Source organism: Poecile atricapillus, chromosome 3 (genome assembly GCF_030490865.1).
Source record: "Poecile atricapillus isolate bPoeAtr1 chromosome 3, bPoeAtr1.hap1, whole genome shotgun sequence".
In the NCBI taxonomy this organism is placed as follows: domain Eukaryota; kingdom Metazoa; phylum Chordata; class Aves; order Passeriformes; family Paridae; genus Poecile; species Poecile atricapillus.
Window position 1 is genome coordinate 111,175,123 of NC_081251.1, and position 12,599 is coordinate 111,187,721.

Genomic DNA, 12,599 nt, shown 5'->3' on the forward strand with positions numbered 1-12,599 from the left:
CATAATTTGTTCTCCATACCCTCAAATGCTTTACTCCAAGTGTCACTGAACTACATATTGTATAAATATATGCCCTCACTAAACTGCCTCGTAACTCCAGCTGGAACAACTGGTCCCTAACCTCCACAGCAAGAGAAATAAAGCAGGAATTCTCCATTTTCAAACGGAAACTGACTCATCTGCATAGTTAATGAAGACATCTTTAGCATTTCTTTTCTCTGGGGTTTTTTCCTCTGGAAGCATTTCCGTCACGGTCTCAGCCAAGAGCTCACAATGCAGCTTCACAAAGCAGCACCATTTTATTTTGCACCCTGTAGAGACAGTAACCATTTGTCACAGTCAGAGCCGTGGTTATACCACTCCTCAGGCATCTGGGGCATGTAAAAAGGAACCTGGTGAACACCAAACACACTGCTTAGTCACTGCTGCTTCATTCTGTCCCACTCCAGACCAGTTACCTCACTGGAAATGTATGGGTTAGGTGCTGAGGTCAGCATCTGAAAGGGGTTCTACCACAGATCCTATGAAACTGAAGAAACACAATCTTTCTCTTTGGTCAGGTCTGTGACATTAAGCACACACGGTGCAAAGTCTCCATGTCACAGAGGAGTTTGCTCTTTTTTATGAATTAATACCCATGAACAATTGAAATAATCATGAAAAAGTTTATATGGGATTTATTTTTTTTTAAAGTTACCTAAACAAACATTATAACATGGAATAACAGAACAGATACATAATTTTTTTTTTCCAGGCCTATCAATTTTGGTTTATTGTCCCAAACCAAGCTATAATTCTATGGTACACCCAGAATGTAAAATAAATTGTGGGACTGAGGAGAAAAAAGCTTAGTAATGAGCTTTGCAGTCAAATCAACCAGTCCTCATCAGCCCAAAAATAGTTCCATCTTTACAAACTATTTTTTTGTGATTTAAATTGCTACTACTGCTTCCCTTGGGAGAATATACCGTGACAACTTTTACCACCAGAAACGTTTTCCTGACATCCAGCCTAAGTATGCCTTTTTCTCAGTTCTACCCCATTAATTCTAATTAAAACTCCTGTGTATCAGGTGAAATCCATTCAGTCTGGAGGCTTTGCATTCAGTTATTACTCGTGGACAGCTGGCTGTGCATCACTTCACACCCGCTAAGAGCTGACAACCATCGAAACACAGCAAAGCTCAAAGACCAGAAAAAGATGAGGATTGCTCCAGCTTACAGCAAGGAACCACGTTTTAGACTTCTGTTAAAGACTTGAATGCAAGCTGTACTGGTAGCACAGTGTTTTGTAAAGCAAGTAATTTGAATTTCCAGTGCTGGGACAAAAAATATTTGTCATCTGCATAATTTTAATATAAATTCTTCAATCAAGTACTTTTAGTAAACCTAATAATGGTTTTGAAAAAGTATGTAGACTCATGCAGAAAAAGAGAAAGACAGACCACTGATTTTTATCTTTACAATGAGCTATCCTCACACATCCTCAGCTTTGAGGCCAACCAGAACTAGTAATTTTTGAAGTATTTCAGTATTTTTAGGCACTATATTATAACTGACAAAGTTTGAAAGATAATGACCTGTGCAATTGTTCTGCTCTCTTCCTATTGAGAGGAAAGGCACTAAGAACAAAGTTATGAGTTTAAAACATAGTTTTAGTTATACCGTAGAAAATAAATACTCAGATTTTGTTGCTGGACAAAAGAAAAAACTTTTTAAAAATATGAAATGCTCAATGAGCAGCTTGACTGAGTCATCACAGCAGTTCCTTCAGGCAAGTTACTAGGGACATGATCCACAGCCATCGAAATCAAGGAAAAAATTCCCACTAATTCCTACAGGCTTTGGATGAGGCCTTTAAAAATCTCAGCATCTCTGTGTCTGCATCCATAAAGTGGAGGTAACATTTTACCACCCAAGTGTTGCAAGGACAGCTCTGCTAATCTGTGCTTAGTTAACGAAGTGATGGGAACCACATATGTATCTACACACAGGAATTCCTCAAATCATGAAATGGAAAGATCCATAGCAAAAAGCTAGAAGGAATTTATCATTAAACACTTCCATTAATATGCAAAGCTGGACACAGTTTGTCATAAGGTTGGAAATACTCATGTGGCTACCTAGGGTTGCTATTTATGCTCCACTTTGCATCAGCTCATAGTTTGTTCAAACAATATGCAACGTTCCTTCTCTTCTTTTTAAAATTATTTTATTTTTGAGTCCTGCCTTCCTCCTCCCATTCCCCCAGCAAGAAGCTGGCAAGGGATGTGGAGCATCTGGGTTCAAAATGACAGCTGGTGGGTGAGACAGCATCAAGCTCTTTGCTGGCTTTAACTTTGGTCTTCTGGGAATTAACCAAAATGAGATTTCTTCACAATAATCACCCCATCTTTTGCCCTTGAATAAACTTCAGAAGGGGTCATGAGCCAAGTCTTCTTTGGGCAAATCAGAAAGAGTTCTCCTAGCCCAGAGCTGGTTGGAAAACAGGATCTCTGCCCCATGGGAAATTCCAGTGTTCCTAAACATGTTTTGTGCTCTGACTCGGAACAAATAAAACTTTTTTCCAGTATGAAGGTTTCCTCAAAATACTTGTCTTTAAAACATTAAAATCTAAATATAATGTTACTCAGAGCATGATATAGACATAGAATACTAAATGCAGTATGAGTATTAAATTTTGTCAATAGCATTTAATATTAAATATTACAACAAAAAAGTAAAAATAAAAAAAAAATAATAAGCAAAATTCCATGTCAAAATAAATAAAAATATACCTCTTGAACAAGCCCAGGCAGTGGACTGTGTGAATGCAAGTGCTGTTTGCAATAATGAGGACACCTTGGCACCTCTCTGTGGCAGTTTTGTGAGTGCATAAAACACCGTCAGTGTCATAAGACCTTTTTTGGTTTGTTTTTTTTTTTGATTCTTACATGCCATTTAATGAATAATTGGGATTCATCTAGGATTCTTTTCAGGAAACCCCTATGGCTGTAATGATAGTAGTGTCCTTCCAGCTCTAAATTGCTTCACCTGTAGCCCCAAACACTGGACAGAGCAATTTTTTTTTTTTCCTTTCAGTAAAAGCTACCTTATCAGGTTATTGATACCGCAGCTAAAAGACAGCAAATATATTTTGATTTTTTATTGGAATGGGAAGCACATCCCACGCCTGTGCTTAAGCCCCACACCTTAGCGCTTTGCTGGGAGAAGGACACAGACAATGAGCTCTCTGTGAGCGAGGCCTGCGTAATGCTAGCATGGTCAAACTCCTTGTGCAAGCACAGGAATATCAAAGGCAGGCAAGGAGCAACTGGAACCTTGGAGACAGACTCCTTTCCACAGACATTTGACTAATCTGATGATGTATCTGCAGCACTATGTGCACCGGGGCAAGGAACTTGCCTCTACAAGCAGTAACCTTTTGCCTGTCAACAGGGTTTACCTGAAGGGAAGCAGCCCCATGGGTTTGTACAGCAGGGCTCCCACCAGCCTCAATTACGTTATGAATACCTTGGGTATGAGGCTATAATGCAAGAGAATAACGCTGGTGCGGGTGCTTGAGACCGATTTCATCTGCGCATACGCCCTGATTGCCTCAAATGGGGTTGCTGGGGGAAAAGAAAGGAGAAAACCAGACCAAGGTGTCCTCAATACGTGACAGCAGCACTACCAGTGTGTTCATGATACCCAGTGGACAAGACAGCCACAGGAAATTAGATGAAAGCTGCAGCAGGCAGATAATTGGGGAGTTCATCAAAAGGAATCTCTGTCTGAGAATGGCTGGGAGTAAACACCAAAGTGTGAAGTGCTGCTTTGGGCATGTGGACTCATGTTTGCAGGTTGGCATGTAAACAGGCAACTCTGCAGGCCAGATCCCAGCCTCTTAGCACTTGCTTGTGGATTTATACTGGCCTCAATCAAATCTGCTTCAAATCCTCAGTGAACACAAACATTTCTCTTCTTGGCTGCACAGGCCCCCTCTTGGTTTTGCTGTTGGTCCCTGTGAGGAACAAAGGGCTGCATTTGTAGCTGCTCCAGAGGGATGAGGTGCCACTTGGTGGCTCTTCTCCTTCCCTCCATGGCTGACTCCTATCACTGAATGCTGCAACCTGATCCCTTTCTCCCCCTTTTCCTAAGACCCTGTTCACTAATACCAACACACAAGCGGTCCTGATTTATCAGGATATTGTCCATCATTCCACCACACAATTGCTTTTTAGATTCTCCATATCTCCAACTGCTTCTCCAAAGGAATTGCTTCAGAGCCAGGGATTATTTACTGGCAACCATGAGTATGTCAAACCCTCCAGATGTTTATTATTACTACTACTTTCCAGGGGTGTCAGCCAATAGCTCTGTTTGTGGCTCGCCCTTCACCAGGACATCAGATAACTGCAGCTCATAGTCCTGGTTTTAGCACTGGTCACCCTTTGATCCAGAATTCACTCTGCTTTCTGCTGGGCTGTAAAATGGTTCAGCACCAATCTGTGGAACTGGTCTCACCACTTTATTGGTATTGAAATAATTTATTTATCAGCCAAAGGGATATTAGAGACTGCTAAATTGATTGATTCTGAATTTGGCCTTGTAAATGGCTGACAAATTTGTGGCAGGGTGTATTATTGGCAGACAATACAAGGAGTATTTTAAATGGCACAAGCTTTATCTGTCATTCAGTGCTCAAGATAACCTCTGTGTTGGGAAAGGTGAACTTTCCAACAGGACAGAGGTAGACAATGTTCTTTGGAAATTTCATTCTGCTTCTCCCAGCACATTTTCTCTCCCTCCTCACTGAATTCTTGGACCTCAGCTTTTTAACTGGAATTAGTTCCAGAAACATACCCTTCAAATAACTAGAATAAATCAGCTGGGGCCCCCTGGGCTTCCAGATAAAACTTCATGCACACAAGTCCTATTAAAATCAAACTTGTCCCGAAATCCAAAGAACAGAACTGAGTCTGTTCTTCTTCCAAGCAACATCCCAAAGAGAGAAAGAGCTGAAGGAGGGAGGATGGAACTGGGAAAAGCAATTCCTTCAGCAGAAGCAGCAGCAGCAACAGCAGCCGCCTGCTGCAGAGGATGCGTGCCAGGTACTGGGTGGAGATAAAGCAGGGGATGAATGGAGAGTCTCCTGGGGATTTCTACCAGCTGCCTGAGACTCAGAACTGAGCTAACCTGTGCCATGGGTGGGGCAGGGCATCAGGAAACCATAATCACCTCCCAGCTGTTCCTTCCTTCCTCCACCCATGCTCATTGCTGCGGAAGCCAAGCACGGAGGAGGGTTTTGGCAGGACAGCAGCAATGTGCCAATGGCAGAACATGTGTTTAGCTCATAGAATTCTTCTCTGGATGCAAGGATCAACATGCCTGTGCTCCGCGCCTAAGTCCTCATAAAGGAGTATGCCGGCTTATATAAAACAGGCTAGCAGAGGTAAGAGGCAAACAAGCGGTTCACTTGCAATATTTTTATGGATGAAACTCAGTTCTGTTTTGTTTTTGCTGTGGGAAAACTCCTGCTGCAATAATAACTTTGATTTTTATGGATCCCTCATGCTTAACAAATTGACAGACTATTTATCTAAGCATCCCTTCTCCCACCACAGAAATGGAGCGGTCTCCTGGCTAAAACATGGTGTCCGTTCTGGGGCAGTGCTCCAAAACTTCTGGTCAGTTTGTAACAGTTTGTAATGGATGGATTTCCAAAGGTGTCTGAAGCACACCAAAGTACCAGCTCAGGCTCTTACAGGCATCCAAAGCCAGGAAGAGTTCCTACTGAGTTCCAGTAGAGTTCAGAGAGGATTAAAATTCCTGCTGAAGTCCAAGTAGCTAACTGCCTTGGAAGTTTAGCCTGAGAAAAAATTCCCTTGAGACAGGCAGTGATCATCACTATGCTAGAACCTGACTTGGCACACCACTATCAACAATCACCATCTTGAAAACTGTGCCAGAAAATCTATTTCCCCCCCTCTCAAGAGAATAAATTCTTTCAACTCACCAAATGGATACAATTTATTCTACCCAAGTAGTCCCAAAGTTATACTGAATCATGGAAAAGGATTAAAAGGGCACAGAATTACTTTATTAGTATGCTTGCATAAGGTTCCTGTTCTCTGAAACCTCCACAACAACATTCTTTGATGCATCACTTTTAAGCTTTTAGACTTTTTAAATACTACCCAAAATGCTATGGCCATAAAATTAACAGTTACAACCCTCAATTTGCAAAACATGTTCATCTTTGCAAAGTTCTGACAAAGTTTGCACTCAAGTTTAAATACCAGCAGTTGATTCTGAGCTGAAAACTGTCCATGTTAGAGACCATGACTCATGTGGGACTGAAGTTCAGATCTGTATTCAAAGCAATAAACGGTGATTATTGGCAAAATGCTTTATCTATGGACCACCAGCCACTAAAATTTCTCCCTTCTCTTGCCCAAAACAGCCAAAGTCTGTAACTTCCTGGCTCGATTTCAAAACTATTTTACCTATAATCCTCTGAAAATGGTTTCTGACTGGGGATATAAAGTTAAAAAACTGTCAGAGATGCAAGGAGTATTAAATCTATGCTTCATGGACCTTACTGAAATGAGTTCTTCTGAGCTGTGCTTGTGCTCCTGACCTTGAAAGCCCCAAAAACTCAAGCCTCAAAATCTCTCAGTGAATACATTCTCAATATTTTCTTATTCCCCTTCTGTATTTTACCTCTTTAGATAAAAAGCTTTTCCCTAAAACTGAGATTCTTTGGTTAAAATAGCACTTGATAGGTTAAAGAAATTGAGGTATAAGAGCTACAACATTCTCAATAAAAATAGAGAAGATTTTTTTCCACTTTTCCTTTTTCCTTTTTCTTCTTTTTCTTTTCTTTTTTTTTTTTTTTTTTTTTTTACTAGACATAATAAAACTGCTAGTTACAAAGAAACTGGAATACATTTTTCCTAAGGCACATCTTGCCGGGAAGAATCGCTAAGTAGAGAGCAGAGCAGCACAGCATTCCAGCAGGAATTCTCTACAGACTCTCTCACAGGCTGGCCCAAGGAGTTCTCACTGCCAAAGTGATGTCAAGCATGGGTAAGAAGCCCAAAAAGCTCTAATCTATCCAAGTTTGAACATGAAACACTGAAACAGCTCTAAAATATTCACCATAAGACACTTTTCCCCAATGAAAAGCAGAGATGAACACTTCAGTTTCCAAAAGAGAAAGAGGGAACAAATCACACCCTTTGAGTCTGTAATGGAAAGAGAATTGCTGTGCGAAGCTTTCCCCTCTCCTACACCAGTGACTAACAACAGACCCAAGACACCTCTCCCCTCCTGAGATGGGAGGGAAACATCTCAGGAAAAGTCTCATGTTCATTAATTGGAGGAGGGGAAGGTTTCAGCCAAACCAAAATGAAACTAAGTAAAGTTTTCCAACAGTCAAAATCAAGTTCATGTGTTCCATCAGTAAAGAAGAAACATGGTGTTGGAGAATAACAGACTGGGTTTTCCAAAGCTCTCTCCTCAGGGAAGGGACCTGGGTCACAGGGAAGGTTGAAGAAAGCTGGCTTTCTGGCAAAAGAGCAGCTGAGCAGGAGGAAAAAGTACTAAAACCCTGAGGTGGACTGATCTGCTGGGTTTCCCATGCTGTGTTCGTGCTAAATTTGTATGATTGTGTGATCCTAAACTGCACAGTGCTTAGCACAGCCCTGATTACACAGCCTGCCTGGGGAAAGGGAATCCTTTGCAAACCCAGTGCCTGGAGTCCAAGTGCAGTTGGCTTCACAGGAAAAGTCATTTGGTGGGCTTTTTAAGCTCTTAAGATGGAGACACACACAAGTAACTCTAAAAACAACATTACAGAATTAAGAAAAGTGAAGTTCAGAAATATTAACTTCATAAGCTGAATTCAGCCTCATCTCTAACAAAAAGAATATGAAATATGAGAATAATGAGCACATAAATATCTCTAGCAAAGAAACCTTAAAATAAATTGAATTCATGCTGTGATCATCATACTCATCCAGTAATAATGCCTGCATAATAAAGGAAAAGGGGAAAAGGAAAGAAAAGAGAAGACACTGAGGTACCAAAGATGCAAGACATGGACAAAACATGTATCATGTAGTCAGGTATGGCATTTTCAAGGTTGCTTGGTAGATGAAAACCTATTCTACATATGCAGCTCTGCCACTTGGGAGTGATGTGATCATTTTTACTGAACAGCAATAAAACTTGATGGCTTCCCCCACCCCTTTGTATCCTGTAGCCATCACTTCCTGCTAGTCCTTCAAATTCTCCAGTTCAGTGTAAAAAACAGCTCCTTCCACTTCAGAGTTAACAAATACAGGCTAAGCCTCTCTATCAGCATTGCATTTCATCTGTAACACTGACATTCTCAAATATCATTTTAAATAACCTTTAACCTGTACTTCATCTCTTTACCTGGTAGTAAGGTGGGCACATGAAATCATCTGCAACACCTTGTATTTTGCCAAGCAAAATCCAGCTCAGTTGTAGGATTATTAAGCAGCAGGATGTCTCTCACCATGCCTAGCACCAGGGACTGAGCCAGGAACCTTAAACCATGAATCACTGCAGCCTGAGTTAAATCCAAGTCCTGTACTTGGGATTTTTATTAGACATTGCCTGCTTCACTGGCCTTTCCAAGAATTAGATGTGTCCTCTCTACAGTGAATTCAGCTTTGGGTTTTCAAGCTGCCTAAGGTAACACTTTTCTCCTGGATAGCATTTGTAAGGTCTCAGAGCATTGTATGAAAAAAGTTTATGTTCAACACCTCCACACAAGCTAAATGAATCACACTGATGAATTACTTATCTGAGAAAAAGCCCAGGCCAAATGGTTGATAAAATTCAGGTATTCTGCAAAAGATACGGACAGTTCAGAGATGTCTGAAGGACAACTGCCTTCTAAAATGCTGTAATTGATCCAACTTTTCAGTTTTATCCCAAATTGACTAATTAAAAATATGGCACCATTCACTGACCTGAGTAAAATGAACCTGTGGTTTCAATAAGGAACATAAGGAAAAATATATATATTTCAGGAGCACGATTCACTCCAGTGCCCATTGCTCCTAAGAAAGAGTCAAAACACTAAATGCAGACTCCAGTGTGACTGTCATTATTGTCACAGGAGTTGCTGCTGCTCACATCAGTGCCACAGATCAGCTCTGAAGCACAAGTGTGAGGCAGCTGGGGACACACATCCCCTCTGTGTGCTACACCCACTCTTGGGTCACTGACAGAGTTTCAGCTTCGTGCATTTGGCTTGATGCTAACTCTGACAACTGCCAATTTTTATGTATTTTTTCCTTTTGCTATGCTATGCACACACTCTGATGAGCTGCACGTATTCTTGCTGCAAATGAATGTTGGATGAAGAGGAACTCTTTGGTAAGAAAGAAGAGCAAAGCATGCATAAATTTTATTTAAACAAGGTATCAATAGCTTGTACTGGAAGTCTATTTTAAAATTGCATTAAATAAGAATAATAAAATAAGAATTTTAATGGAAAAAAAGACAGAGAAAGGAAGGTGGGACAGATAACTCTTCCATCCCTATATTTTCTAATTTTGGCCATCATAGCAAGCTCTGTCCTATTTGAGGCTGTTTTGTATTGCCAGGCTGTCCCAGCAAACAATGGCACCAAAGTCCAATTTCTCCCTGTGGCACATCCTGGTTCTGTTTTATGAACCCCAGTCATTTTCATGAATGGCACATTATCCTGGCCAAAGATGGAAAGAAGAACACCAGATGTAAATGCACTCAGGTGATAAGAGGTGACAAAAGTGGGCAAGACATTTTGGGTTCTCTGGTTTTGGATCCTTCCGTTGCACAATCCATGTTTTACCACTCAGAATCCCCAATGTGAGCATGGCCCATGCTAACCCAACTGTGTAGCTAAAGCCAGAGTCCATGCAGAGTGACACGTGTGTAAGTGCTGTGAAAGTGTTTCAAGGTTTATTTAGTTACACATTTTTAATCTATATATTTTCTATTGGAACAAGAACCGCTTCAGTTCAAAAAAAGAAAGTGTACCTCTTGTTCTGCCAAATGTTTGGCAGAAACCTCAATTTCGTGCACTGCAGGAGCAGCAGGTAAGTTGATTCAGTTTCAGTGATTCCCTCTCTCACTTGTTCATGGTGTATTTAGTAAAAAGTGTAATGTTAGTGCCTGTTGGAAGGCAGAGGATCTGTGCACTATTTCAGCCCTGTAACAAACATCTGAGGGGCTGCAGTATAAAAGAGAGGCACATGCAGGCTTCACTGGCAAAGCATGCATTTCAAATAAAGCCCCAGCACTCAGAAACAGACAGTCTCCACTCTCATTCTGAGTAATGTCTGCCTTCTACTCAGCACAACGGCCCACAATGAGAGTAACAAAGACATGCCAGATGAAAAACATCACACTGTGAGATCCCTGTTCGCTGCATAAAATCCTGTAATTGCTTACTGAGATATTTCCCTCAAACTATGCAGGGAAAAAAGAAGGGATGCCTCATGTTAGAAAGGGGGAAGGGGAAAAAATGAAAAGTATTTGTGTCCAGATTGTTTCCTTTTAAAGTCTTAGGCTGATCAAAATCTGATTTCCATGGGTTTTGCCGCAGAGCTTGTATGGGGTTTCCCCAGCCTGGGTCCTGTAAAGATCTGTTACATTCACACCAAAAAAGTGCTTGGCACCAGTTCTGCTAGAGCAGGACTGAAAGCCTCGCTGGCAGGCTCCAGCCAGGAGAAAAGCTTGTCCACGTGAAGGGCCTGGAAGCTGGGCTGCAGTGACATGTGATTCCAGCCCATGTGTTAAAAGTGGCCATGGACATTGGTTAGAGAGGTAACTCACGACCATGCAAACATATTGATTAGCAAGGACACTGAATTGACCAGATTTTTTAATGGTATATTAGTAATCATCATATATCTTTGTTAGAGAGCTGATTCACTTACCCAGCTTGCCTTGATTTCCTTTAGGTTTACATTATCTTGTTTTAAAGGCATTCCTTTTTTGTGTGTTTTTGTGCATCACATGTAATGAATCATCCTAAACTACTTACTCATATCAATTATCATTTTTCTTTTCAGAGCAGCTATTATTCATTTTTCTATTTCATTTTATAGCAGAAAATTATTTAGAAAGTATTAATAAAATAGAAGATTTTACCCTATTAAAATCATACATCAGAATCAAAATGCGTAGGCTGCAAATAATTCATTCATTACAAATAAATCCTCTGAACTATTTGGCAAATACTCATGCATGAAATTCACATTCATATTAATTCTGTTGATGAATGATCTAAAGAGTAGAAGTAGTTTAACACTACACATTAATCACAAAGTTTCATCAACACCATTAGCTAACAGTATCTGCTACAAAAGCTTAACCTGGTCCTAAAAATTAGAAGAGGAAAGGCAAAGTTAACACACAAGCACATTACTGAGAGTAATTACCTGCCTAGAGATTCTCCAGTCACTTCTTGAGCAGAAAGTTTGATGTATTTCTGATGCTGACATTTTAGCTCAAGCTGAAGTTACAGCCCCATCCTAAACCATCAGGAATTCAATCTCTGCCTTGTGCTCAGAATTCAGATGAGAGTAGTCCCAAATCTCCCCTATGCCATTCAAACTCATGAACCTTTGAATAATGTCACCTTTGAATGAAAGATACAGCCCATTGCTCTGAGCTGGAGGCTTTCATTAATCCCACATTCTAAGCAGACACACTGCTGCCAAGAAAAACCAACAAAATACCTGTGGTACTCTGCTCTGCAAGGCCTTCACCGAGTTTCCAGCATCACACATTCTCACACTCAACCATCCCTATCAGCATTTGGGAAACTCAATTTACAGATGGTTTTGGTGAGGAGAGGGGGGGTTTCTTTGGCGCAGCATTTGGGCACGAGTTTACCCTTACAGAACAGCACCTGTATAAGACACTGCTAACCAAAAAACTGTCTGTAGAACATAATATTGAGTCTGTATTTCCTTTGTATTATGATCATTCATTGCTAATCCAGAACACCTTCAGAATTAGGCCCAAGTTGTGGTACAATTCATTCATCTTTGATCCAGGAGAGAATAACAGATTGAAGCAAGCATATTTGGAGAAAGGCCTTTTTGATGGGATTTTCAGCCTGGTTTCTTACAGAAAGAGGATTAGATAATTGATTATGAGTTGATTACTGACCTTCATCCAACTTTGAAGCAAACCAAAATGATGTTTCAGTTACATTTTCCCCAATTCAGTGTTTCTATGTAAAGATAACATGCCATGGTATCTGCTTTCTGTATTCTGATTATTTTGAAACATAGGAAGTCAGAAATGTTGAAACCTCATCAGAAATTCTGCTCAGCATGAATCCTTACCCAGCAGAACTGCTGTGCTAACAACGATGTGTTCAAGCACATTTATATGGCCCTCAGGAAGAAATGTACCTCACCCAAAGACTGACAGCAAGAAAATACCCTTTGACTTCAGGGAGCTTTGGATTAGGACTCAAATGATTAGTAACCTGGGGCAAAAATAGCAAACTATTTAATACCACTTCTCTGGGCACTCAAATTATCATATTAAAATCCATTTTATCATTGGCAAAGTCAATCA